At 40.4% G+C, this 12,495-nt stretch overlaps 1 pseudogene; it reads right to left on the minus strand.

The window, feature by feature from the left end:
• Positions 1-793: 793 nt before the first annotated feature.
• LOC129083310 (galectin-1-like) overlaps positions 794-12,495 on the minus strand; it is a 47,156-nt pseudogene continuing 35,454 nt past the window's right edge.

A 12,495-nucleotide genomic window follows, 5' to 3' on the forward strand; every position in this document is an offset into this window, starting at 1 on the left:
TTTGCTAAAATAAATTGAAATGGGTAAAGAATGTGAGGCACAATTTATACTAGATATATCTGCAATTACTAACTCTGAATTAAACATATCCCTTCATGAATAATGAAGCAGAAATAGGCCAAAGGAAAAATGAGATAAGATCTTAAATCCATGTATTTTTAATTGCTTCATTATCTAAAATTTGCTATGAATAGCAGTGGATACAGTTTGCTGTTTAAAGCACAAAAAAGAAATAAGAATTTTCAGCCAAATCACAAAAGGCTATCAAAAATTAATTTTGTATGCTGTGATCATTGAAAATGTAAGTAATTTTGAGGCAAGAGTGACATTAAAAAATGCCATTTATATGCTAATAATAAATGGGTCATATTTTTTTCATCTTGATGCAAAATAAATTTTATTTTCATTTTAATGAACTGTAATGAATTACAAGCTTTAACAAAAGTTTGGGACAGAGAGAAGATTGGCAGATGGTAGGGAAGAGGGCTGAGAGGGAGTGAAAATGAGATGGGTCCTGTCAGCTGGTACTGACATCCTAAACTGGATAAAAACCTTTGGAGTTAAGGTATTTTTCTCTAGGTTTCTAGAAATTTCCAGAAGTCCAATTTACCTAAGAGGAGGCCAACTATTCATTAGTGCCATATTATAAAAATGTCTCTATGAACTATAGTGAATTCATCATCCTTTTTTTTTCTCACATGGAATGACATTCACATTCTAGATTTCTTTTTCCCATTTTTTGCAGGAAGAATAGAGGCAGGTGCCTTCATTGGGGGCTACTGGTTGACTGGCTTCACTGAAAGGCCACACAGTTGAACTGGAAGTCAACTTCTGTCACCAAGTAACTGATGGCCTCCAGGTGGAGACATCTGGGGAACTTGAACATGTATCCATCTGGCAACTTAGTGATCAGGTCTGCCTAGCAGAAGGGGATGCACACCCCTGTGACACTTCCAGGCTGGAAGGGGAAGGCAGACTCCCAGTGCTTGGTCTCCAGGCCCCTCTGTCCTTGCTGTTACACACAGTAGTGTTGGTGTCCCCACATATATTGAAGGAAAGGTTGAAGTGCAGACACACATTGTTGTCATCTTTGCCCAGGTTCAGCATGAAGTTCTTGCTGTTGTGGGCCACTTCCACCCGCACTCTAAGGCACTCTGTAGATTTGAGATACAGGTTACTAGCGACCAGACCTCAAGCTATTACTGAGGATGGTCCTAGGGTCTGTGGTTCCAGCTATCTGAAGACTTCACCTAAAAGATCCACATTCCAGAATTAGGAAAACAAAAACAAAAAACGTAGTCAGTTAAATGATACTTGGCATGCATACTGCTTTCTGAAAAATATTTTTCTTTTTTTAAGTATATTTTATTGATTATGCTATTACAGTTGTCCCACATGTTTTCTCTCCTTTATCCCTCTCCGCTGGTACCCCCATTCCCTTCAGCATTCCAGCATCCTCCCTCCTTAATTCATGCCCCTATGTCTTATATGTGTCTGGCTTCTCTCTTTGCTATTCTATTCTTAACCTCTCTCTGTCTATTTTGTACCTTCAATTATGCTTCTTATTCCCTGTACCTTTTCCACGAAGAATATTCTTCAATAGTCATGTTTATTCTTTATCAAAATGTCTATATCAGACATTTTGCTAAGTATTATATCCATTCTTTTATCTAATCTCCATGACAGTCCTAAGAAACTGGTATTATTATCATTCTCATTTTACAGATGATAAACTTGAAAACACTGAGAGGATAAGCAATTAAACCAATATCTGAGAGTTTGTGAGCTGTGGAGTTTAGATCTGAACTCATATCTGTAAGGTAAGTGCCACACATTTACTTATGTACAACATCAACTCCTTTTCAAAAAGAGGAAATAGAAGAATGCAAACATTTAACCCAAAACAAATGAATTTCAAATGGTAAAATTGCATGCCTCAGTGAGAAAACCACTTTTGGGGAAGACAGGAAGAGGGCCATCAGAGTGTCCTAAGATGTCACTGTCCATCCTGCCTCCAAGATGCAGGTACCTGCTGAACACGTCACCTACATCTTCGCTAGCTTTAAAGTCCAATTAGTTACTTTAACAGATCTGAAAGGCTGGAACACTCAAGACTTCCACACATGCGAGTCAGGCCTTTGGTGAAAAATACCCAGAATTCTGCTGGGCTGAGAGGCCTTTCATTTTTTACTGAGGGTCTGACATTATTCTCTGATGCTAACTTCTCTGAAGCTAGGAGCAAACTTTCCAAATTCATCTCTGTATTACGCCTTGTCCTTTACTCTTAGATCTTGGGTTGCCTTTGCCTGACTTGGTTGTTGATGTTAATTATCTTTAACCAGAGTCTTCTTAAATGAGACCATGTGAATTATGGAACAATAATTCACCCCTTCAGATCTAGTGGACCCAAGGCCATAGGCCAGAGCCTATTAAACAGAAAGGGCTGAGTTATTACCCTATAATTCACCTCTTGAAAGTATCTTAATTCAATTAAACGATGTCCCTGAATGGCTATTAAAAGAAATAGAAAAACGGTTCTGAATCTCTCTTGTTACAATCCAAAATAATTTTCAGTGCCAAAGAGTTCTTCCTTTAAAGTCATTAGAGAGAAAATTAAACAGAAAAATGAAAAAAAAAAGAGAGACTCCTTTGTCACTGGAAATGCTGCACTATAGAAAATCGATCATATTTTAACCAATGGAAACATGGCAGAGATCTCAACAACCAAGTATTTTCTCTGTGACCAAATCCTTTTGATTTATATTTTCCCTCTCCTCGCACTTTTGAATTGTTCTATAGTGAATCTGAGTCAAAACTAGTGCTTAATTCTGTTATAATCTGCCCTATGACAACACAAGACTGTATAATAAACACAGATGGCTAAAGCTTGGTGACAAGACTGTCTTCAATAAAGGCAGATATAATGCAAGTTTTACAAAACCCAAAGATCTTGAGGTACCCCTGTATCTTAGTTTGTGGTCCCCCAGAAGCTGACTCCAAGACAAGGATTCATCAGTGCATAGTTGATTTGAGAGTTGAAAGGTGAAATAGGAATAATGGTGAGATTGGGAAGGAAAAGAAACCAATACAGGGTATCAAGCAAGCCACTGCAGGAGTCAACTGATGTCGAATCCTGCTGGGGACCCCTGAGGGATGGTGGAGAATGGGTACCTCAGAATTGTGAGGAAATGGGGCTGAGAGCACTCAGGAAAATGATGAATTGGCCAGCTTTTTCCCTGTTGTTGTCTGTGTTTCAGGAGTCTAGAATTCTCATTTGACCCTTCAATTGACTCTGTTCCATTCCACTTCCATGAATATGATCAGAAACTACAAATTGCCTTTCTAAAGTTCAGAAATACTCATCCTCAGCTCCAAACCACATCTGTAGTAAATAGAGGGCATAGATAACAGCTCACAGAGACCCAGGCTCAAATCTTCTCATATGGTCATAAGTAGTTACTTCTCTGAGACTCAGTTTTTCATCTGCACAATGGAGACAATATTTCCCAAGCTGTTGTAAGAAATAAATGAAGTATCCCTGACAAGACTCTTAGAATGTCTAGCACACAGACAGCCATTGTGATGCTGATGGGGTTGAGGCTTTGCTTTGGTGGATAGGAAAACCACTTTTTAACTGGACACATCTTGAAACCTCCAGCCCTTTCTTCTTAACTTGGTCCATTTCTAACTCCTGGAATAATTCACTCTCATGTGCACAAAGCAGATAGCTCCCCACAATCTAAATAGAGATCAGCATCTGATGATTCGCAAACCACATCTAGGCAACATACATAGTTCTGGAGAAATCCTGCAAGGCATATTCAAACTAATGAACATATCTAAAATTTCAGATTTCTGTTGAAATGGCAAAACACCTTATCACATGGGGCCCAACTGCCACTTGGCACCATTGTCAGAAATGTGTGACAGATGCCCCTTCTAGCCTGCCATGCCTACTCCAGTTTGCCACTCCTATTCAATGACCTGCTTCATGCCTGCCTGTTACCTGTCTGGCCTCTGTAGGCATTTTTAAGTTTCTGACATATACTTCTGCTAAACAAAAACAGTTGCTCTGGATATCCTCTTGCATTAGAACAAAGGTCTATCCGAAATGATTTAAAATGAGAAATTGAACTCCACCAGCAAGAATTAGAGAACCAGGCTGGGCAATCAGAGATGAGATAAGGGAGACACCCACATTTTAATCTAAGAGCCTTGTAACTGGCTGATCTCCATCTGCTTCTTGTGAATAGGGCAGCTTTTGTATGTGTGGTGGTTACTTACAGTCATGGAAATCAGGAGCTGTAGGTAGCAATTACTTAATGAGGAATGTTGGGCATGAGGCAGAAAATCACTTCTGCTGAAGCATAAAGGAAATAGGTAGGCATTTGGAGATGCCTGGAGGAAAGAGGCCATCCCTGAGCTTCTGGTCCGTCAGCTCCTTTTTAGAAATCTGCTGACCTCATCCATCAGCAGATTCCATCCATGGGTATGTTCTATTCATCACAGCATTTCCTAATCTCAGCGTTATTGACATTTGAGATCATGTTTTATTGTTGGGGGCTGTCCCGTGTGTTGCAGTTTAGCAACATCCTAATCCTCTGACTCAACCCATGTGCTACCTACCTGTAGCACCCCTCTGCCCAGATATGAAACCACAAATATCTCTAGACAATGTCAATGTCTCTGGGAGGCAAAATTACTTCCAGTAGTGAACCACTTGTTTTAGCCTGTACAGTGTTTAATTACTTTTTCAAATTAGTGGGCTACCTTTAAAATTTAAGGAATATCACTTTAAATTCTGATTTCTGGTCTATGAAAGGGCCAGATGAGATGGCAACACTGAAATCAGCCCCTTGCCTTAATGTTTTGGCTTCTGTTATCCCCTAAGCTCATTTCCCGTACTCTTGTCCTCTACCAATTCATCCTTCCTACTCACTCCCCTCCAGTCATACTAGGGCCTTTGCACTTGCTGTTCCTTCTGTCTAGAAGGTTTTCCCCCAGATATTAGCATGGACTACTCATCTCCTTCAGGAATCCACCCAAACATTACCTTCTTGATAGAGGTCTTCTTTTGCTATTCTACCTAAAATTTCAACACCTCTCCCCACAAGATTCCCTATCCCCATTAACAATGTTATTTTTTTCCTCCTTAGCACTTATCTAATAGGCTATGTAAGCATTCTGTCTTTACTTAAAATTTTTAAATTTTGTTCATGATGGATATTTTTGCATTAATTTTGTTTTCTTAATATTGCATTAAAGTATTATTTTTCTTGGTCACTGAGGTTTTTTTTTTGGCACCCTTCCCTAAGTTTGGGAACCAAAATCAGTGCCTCATTTGTCTCATCCTACTCCCAGCACGATCACTTTTGTTTACTTTTATCTCTTGCTTATTGTTTGTCTACCTCCAGCAAAAGGTAAGCTCCAGGAGGACAAAGGTTTTTTTATCTGATTTGTTCAGTGCATTACAGTCATGCCTGGTATAGTATTTGTGCAATACATAGTTAACAAATAAGTAAATGAATTCCTGCCAGGAAATACTTAACTAAAGCAGACATCAGCATCCTGATTTCATTCTTAAATTCATTCATTTACTCATTTTATAAACACGTGTAGGATACTTATTATATGTCAAGCACTGTGCTAGGTCCCAGGAAGAAAGAGGTGACTAAGTCCACCTGTCCTGAAGCTTACGAGCTGGATGGGGGCCAATTATAATACAGAGAAATAAGTGCTATGATGGACGGAAGCAAAAGAGCTAGCTAGAGGAGGGGCTCCTCACCTCATCTAAGGTGGGTATATTAGTTTGCTGGGCTTCCATTAACAAAATAGCATAGACTGGGTGGTTTAAGTAACAGAAATTTATTTTCTCAGAGTCCTGGAAGCTGGAAGTCCAAGATCAAAGTGCCCTAGGTTTGATTTCTTCTGAGGCCTCTCTCCCTGGACTGCAAATGGTCACTTTCTTGCCATGGGTTCACATGGCCATGTGAGTGTGTGTGTGTGTGTGTGCGTGCGCTCTCTCTCTCCATGTGTCCTAATCTCTGCTTCTCATAAGGACACTAGACATATTGGATGAGGACCTACCCTAGTAAGCTCATTATAATTTAATTATCTCCATAAAGACCCTATTTCCAAATATAATTACGTTCTGAGGCACTGGGGGTTAGGACTTTAAGATGAATTTGGGGGTGGGAAGGACACAATTTAGTGTGTATCTGTGGGTGTAGATATTATAGAAGATTTTCATGAGAAATGTATGTACTCTAGTTTCATGGAACCAAAACTTTGTTTCCATAAATCAAAAGAGACACATTCCATATTCATAGTCATTTATTCTACAAATATGTAATGAGTATCCATTAGCTGCAATCATTCTTCTAAGCCCTAAGAATACAGCAGCAGTAAGAGAGAGGCAGCATAAAATAATTAATTGTAAAATTGCTATTTGATTGTTATTGAAGAAGATATAAAGAGTGTCAAAAGAGTTGGAAATGGGGGAACCCAACTTAGACAGGGAATCAGTGGAATTTCCCCATGGAAGTGACACTTGAGCCCTAGAAAAAGGGGCTGACTAAACAAATAATAGAAGGGAGAGAGGGTATTTCAAGCAGAGAATGCAGTATGTGCAAAGACCCTGAGGTGGGAAGGAATAAGAAACTAATAATGGGCTAATGGAGCTGAATTTCAGGGTGCAAGCTGAGAATGAGATGTGATGGAGATGGAAAGGAAGGCAACAGGTTGTTCACACAGGATCCTGTTAATGTTTTAACCTGAACCTTATCCATGGCAAGTGAGAATGAAAACCATCTACCGTCACCTGGTCATGGAGAATCAAATCACATCTTACTATGTACTTGAACACAATTTTGTGCTATTCCTCTGACTTCTTTAGCATGGCTTTCTTTTTCTGGAAGTCTCCTGCCCAGGCAAATGAGCTGATTTTCATTCTAAAAACTTGAGAAGGACCCGTCAACTCTTCCATTTTTAGCCCTTTATCGCAAAATCCACACCTTGGTGTGCCCACTGGTCCTGAACTGTTGGATCATAATCCTTACACAATCCTAACCAAACTCTCGCTTAGAAAGTCCCCATCTTAAATCAAACTTACAATTCCCATTAAATTCTGATCCTACCTTTCCCCCATCTGACACACTGCCATTGCTTTGCAAGCTGCTGTTCTTCCTCACCACCCTAAGCAGTAAACTCAGCTTTGTCTTATCAACAAATTGTGTTGCTTATATTTGGGGGTGGGGGGAGGAGCTTCAGACTGAAGCTATAGAGGCAATTTGAACAGGTAAGTGACAAACACATGTAACAAGTCTGGCACAGAGTAAAGTCCAAAGAACATCTAGAAATGGGACACTATTTGCAAATAGTATCTGGTGTTTCTCGGTGGTCATCTTCAAGCTATCTGGACAATTGGGAAAGAACAGACCAAGCCAGTAGGAGACAAAGGAAACAAATACCATGCAGGAGTCAAAGGGAAACAAATCCAGAAACAATGCTACCATACCCATTGTTCTGCCTTTCTCCAGCAGAACCCAGATTTTGAATTCTTTAAAGGTGATTTTAAGTTGCTGTCTTCACGTATACACTGAAAATTACACAGGTTTTAGTGTTGTCTTTAATCGAGTGAAATTGCACCATAATTTTGTTTAGTCATTAAAATGTTCTATAGCAAATCTTGTCAACAAGAGCCATTTAAAGAGTTTTAATCAGTCTTAGTCAATCTCAAACAAGGTAGGGTACAATATTTGTAAGAAGACGAGTGAGATGTGAGATGCCCAAGACAGGCAGCCTGAGCGTCCTGCATTCATTGCTCTGAGAGCTGTTTCTATGCCACTTGCTTTTCTTGCAGTTCATACTTGCCAGTGTTCATATCCATTACCATGTCCAACTTGTTGTGTTACATACAACAGTCATTTCCAAGGGCCTTAAGGTGTATGTGCAAGTGGAGGGGTGGGGACAGGAAGACAGACTATGTGAATGGGTACTATTACCAAACAGCAGGCAGGCACTCTTTTTAGATTTAATAATAACAATCAAAGAATCACCCCTTATGTATCTTTATCTCCCAGAAGACATTACAGTCCATGCAAATCCTATAAGGGTTAGGGAACCCTGAGAGAGAATAACTCAGAATTCACTGTTGGAAGTAGAACATTAATGTGTCATCTGGACTGAACATCCATCCCAGCCTTCTCTCCTAAAATTTACCATTTCAGACATCCATTCACAACCATATCTCTTAAATGTTTTTTCCAGCAATAACAGAAATCCCAGTTCAGACTGTTTTAAATGATAAGAAAACTGTGTATCAAATTGTCATTTAGATATCCCCCCCAGAATCTTCAACTGGATGTGTCTAAGTAAAGCCCCATGAGAGAGTCTGCATCCTGCAGGGATAGAGTGTGAATTCTGGGCTGGCCAGCCTGAGTTTTAAGTCCTGGCTCTACAATTTACTAGTGATGTAATCTTGGGAAAGTCACTTAACACTCTGGGCCTTATGCTTCCAGCTGTAAAGTGGGGATCATGACGGTCACTCCTTCATAAAGTTTCTGGGAGGATTATATGAGTAGATGATTATAACCTGCTTAGCATGGTGCTTGGTACTGTGAGCTCTATGTGCATTTGAATCTTACTTTTCCCCTGAAAGCCACACCCAAGCCTGGTCTCTCTCCTGGGTTTTCCATCTCCAGAAATGGTATCACGTTCCGCTCAGGCACTGACACCAGACTGGGCTATGTCCCCCCAGTGCTCTGTACTTCTTTCTTACAATTCTTCTCCCATCAAGTCTAAGCTCTGAGACAGTTGAGATTTTGTGTATCTTGTTCACCAGTGACTGAGACAGAGTAATGAATGAATGAACAAATGAATGAATGAAAAAGAAAGGAAGAAAGGAAGGAAGAGAGCAAGGGAGGGAGGGAGGGAGGGAGGGAGAGGTAGAGGGAGAGAGAGAGGGAGAGACAGAGGGAGGGGGGAGAGAGAGATAGAAAGAGAGAGAGAAAGAAAGGAAGGAAGGAAAAGAAAGAGTGAGTTGGAGAGTGAGAGAATTGGATGTCTCATGAACTATTAACAATTAGAAACTTTTAAGTTATAAAAATCTAAATTAATGATGATACAGGGAAAAAGCCACTCACTGCTTTACCTGATGACGTACTTGGGGAAGGTGGAGTAGGATTGTGTGGGTGCAAGTAGGATTACCTTTTTCTAGCCTACTTGGTTTTCCTTTAGGATGGTGGAGAAACAAAGCCTACAAATGTCACTTGGAGCTATGCAATAGTTGGAGCTGGGAGAGTTTTGAGGTGTTGAATAAACATTTTCCTGGAAAACATTGCTTAAACATTTCTGAGTTTTCAACTAGTCAACTTTCTTAAGCTCAGGACCATATTTCCAAGTATCTTCCAGTGTCCAACCAAACATCCTTCAGACTCTTAACTTGAACAAGTCAAAAACTGAACTTATTTCTCCCCAAATCTCCTCTAACATCCACCTAATCATGCAACACTTCAAGGAAGTCATTCTTGATTCTACCCTCTCTCTCGGCCTCCTCTTGCTTCATGGATATTGGATTGAAAATGAGATCAAGGACTGTTCATAAGCTACCTAGGTGATAGGTGTGGAGAGTTTGCTGCCAAGAGAGGGCCCCATGTGTGAGTTCCCTTCTCTGCCAGAGAGAACACCCTGTGTTCATGGGCGCAGATCTAGCCAGCCAAGAAAGTCTGTGTTGTAATTACAAAAACAAAAAGGCACAGCAGTGAAGACGTCCTGGCATAATTAAATGCCTTTCCACTTGCTTATGGAACTTGAAAGACGTTTCAGTTCTAGTTTGTATTTCCTTTGTCCCCCTCAAGGGAGGCTAAAAAAGACACTGTCATTGATTTTTCTCTATTGTGTCTTCCTCAGCTTTACAGAGAGCTCTCTGATTTGTGAAAAAGTTAATCCACACTCACTTCATCAGTGCACATACTGTGAAGCCAACAAGGGCCAGTTTGCCTGCAGTGCACAAAACTCTCCGTCATTCAGTGGTCTGTGGATATTCCAGGGGCCCCTTATGTGTCCTCAGCACATGATCATGGGATAAAGGCTAATCTCTTTACCATGACCACAAATCCAAGCCCCTATCTACTTCTTTAGCCTTCTCTCTCCCTTTGGCATTACACAGTCTATTCTGGGCCACACTGATCTTTATTATTTTTTACTTCCTCCAACATGTACTAATCTCCCTTCTTCCCTGAGCCTTTGTACAATCTCCCTTCTACCTGGTTAGAGCTACTGTCCCTGCAGACTTCAGATCTAATATTACTTCCTCCTGAGCCTTAAGTGATCTTCCCATTGAGGTCAGCTCCCCTGTTACAAGCTCTCAAAGGATTGTGTAACTCCAGTGTTCATTTAATTGTGTGAATCTTTCACTTATGGTTGTCTCCCCCATTAGACTGTATGTTTCTTAGGTCAAGGATCTCGTCAATATACTCAGAATCTAAGACTGCATCTGACATGCAAAGAGACACACCTGATATTTTTGTTTAATTAATTCATCTCTACCTAGCAGTTCACTAGGCACTGGAGACACATAGATGAATCAGATACATACAATCTATTCTCAAGAAATCCATAGACCAGTAAAGGATATGACAAGAACATACAAAGCCACAAAAATGTGCTATTAAAATACAGAGGTAAGCCCTGGCCAGGTGGCTCAGTTGGTTGAAGCATCATCCCACACACCAAAAGGTTGTGGGTTCAATCCCTGGTCAGGGCACAAGCTAGGTTGAGGGTTTGATCCCTGGTCAGGGCAAATACCTTAGGGTTGCAGGTTCGATCCCTGGTCGGAAGCATATGGGAAGCAACCAATTGACATTTCTCTCTCACATCGATGTCTCTCTCTCTCCCTTCCTTCCTCTAAAATCAATAAAACATATTCTTGAGTATTAAAAAAAGTATAGTTAAGGAGAGAAATTTTTTTTCCTCCAGGGAATCAGGGAAAAAAAATAGAGAAATGATAGGTGAGCTGAACTTTGAAGGACAGATTGGATGTGGACCAATAGGGAAGAGAGAATGACAACCAGAAGGAGGAGGGAACTATAGAAAAGATACAGTGTGAGACTATGCAGAGGATTAAATAATGAAGGTGATATTTTAATGTGCTATGGATAGTAATCTCAGCCAATTGAGCACTGAGCATCGCCACTCCAGAATGTTCCCAGAGGGACTGGATATGGAAGGTTTGCTGACGAGCATGGAAGACCATTTTATCAATAGCCAAGCCTGGTGACCTCAGTGCAGAGCTCTGAGCTAAAGCTGAGTTGGAGCTCAACGCACAGGTTTGGAGCTTTCACTTCCCCACCTATGCCTGAAGCCAGTTCTCAATTTCCATCACCTTCTGTGGCTGCACAATATCCTCACACTCAGTGACCTTCACACTCAGGCCTTCTGTGACCAGGCTTAGTTTGGGTTTGAGCTTTTAATGACAATGTCCCCACCCGTAAGTAAACAGTATCTCCCACTCTTATGGATTCAGTTAGCATTCCAGTCCCTCAAAGAGCACTGAAGCAGGGGACAGGCCAAGAGGATAATGCAGGTTAGGTAGGTGTCAGGGGAGAGGAGGTAGGTGTGGGGAGAGGAAGAGGAAGGTACATTATTTCCTTACATAGGGGAAATAAGAGGAGACAAAGATATTCTTTCTGGTTTTGGCAGGGAGGTGGGGGGAGGCCAGATACAATGTTCTCTATTGACTTAACTCTTATTCAAACCCTTAAAGTAAACACAGACTTACCACCTCCAAAAGTTTCTTCCCACTTATTTGGTAATGTATGTATTTATTATAATTTTTTTTAAATTTTGTGGTTAGATCACTCTACATAAGATTTACTATCTTAGCCAATTGTAAGTACAATAGTTCCCCCTTTTCCATGGAGGATATGTTCCAAGAACCCCCGAGGATGCCTGAAACCACAGATAGTACTGAACCCTACATACACTGTTTTTTTTTTCCTACACATACAAATCTATGATAAATTTTAACTTATTAAGCACAGTAAAAGATTTTAACAGCAATAACTGCTAATAAACTAGAACAATTGTAACCATATACTGTAATAAAACTTACGTGAATGTGGCCTCTCTCACAAAACATTTTATTGTACTGTACTCCCCTTTTCATTTAAAAGGAGCACTTTACAGCTTCTCTTTGGTTTATCTGAATTGCCAGCAGCACTACTTTTGTGATTTGGGGCCATTATTAAGTAAAAGAGGGATGAACTGAACACCAGCACTCTGATACCTTGACAGTTGATGTGATGTCACAGTTGATAAGCCAGCTACTAAGTGACTAAGAGGTGGGAGCATCTACAGTGTGGATATGCTGGACAAAGGGATGATTCACATTCCAGGGCAGGACAGAGTGGGACAGCGTGAGATTTCATCATGTTACTCAGAAAGGTGTGTAATTTAGAACTTATGAATTGTTTATCTCTGGAATTTTCCATTTAA

The sequence above is a fragment of the Pteronotus mesoamericanus genome, unplaced genomic scaffold, assembly GCF_021234165.1.
Source record: "Pteronotus mesoamericanus isolate MK-2021 breed Mesoamerican mustached bat unplaced genomic scaffold, CSHL_Meso_final scaffold_167, whole genome shotgun sequence".
NCBI classification, from domain to species: domain Eukaryota; kingdom Metazoa; phylum Chordata; class Mammalia; order Chiroptera; family Mormoopidae; genus Pteronotus; species Pteronotus mesoamericanus.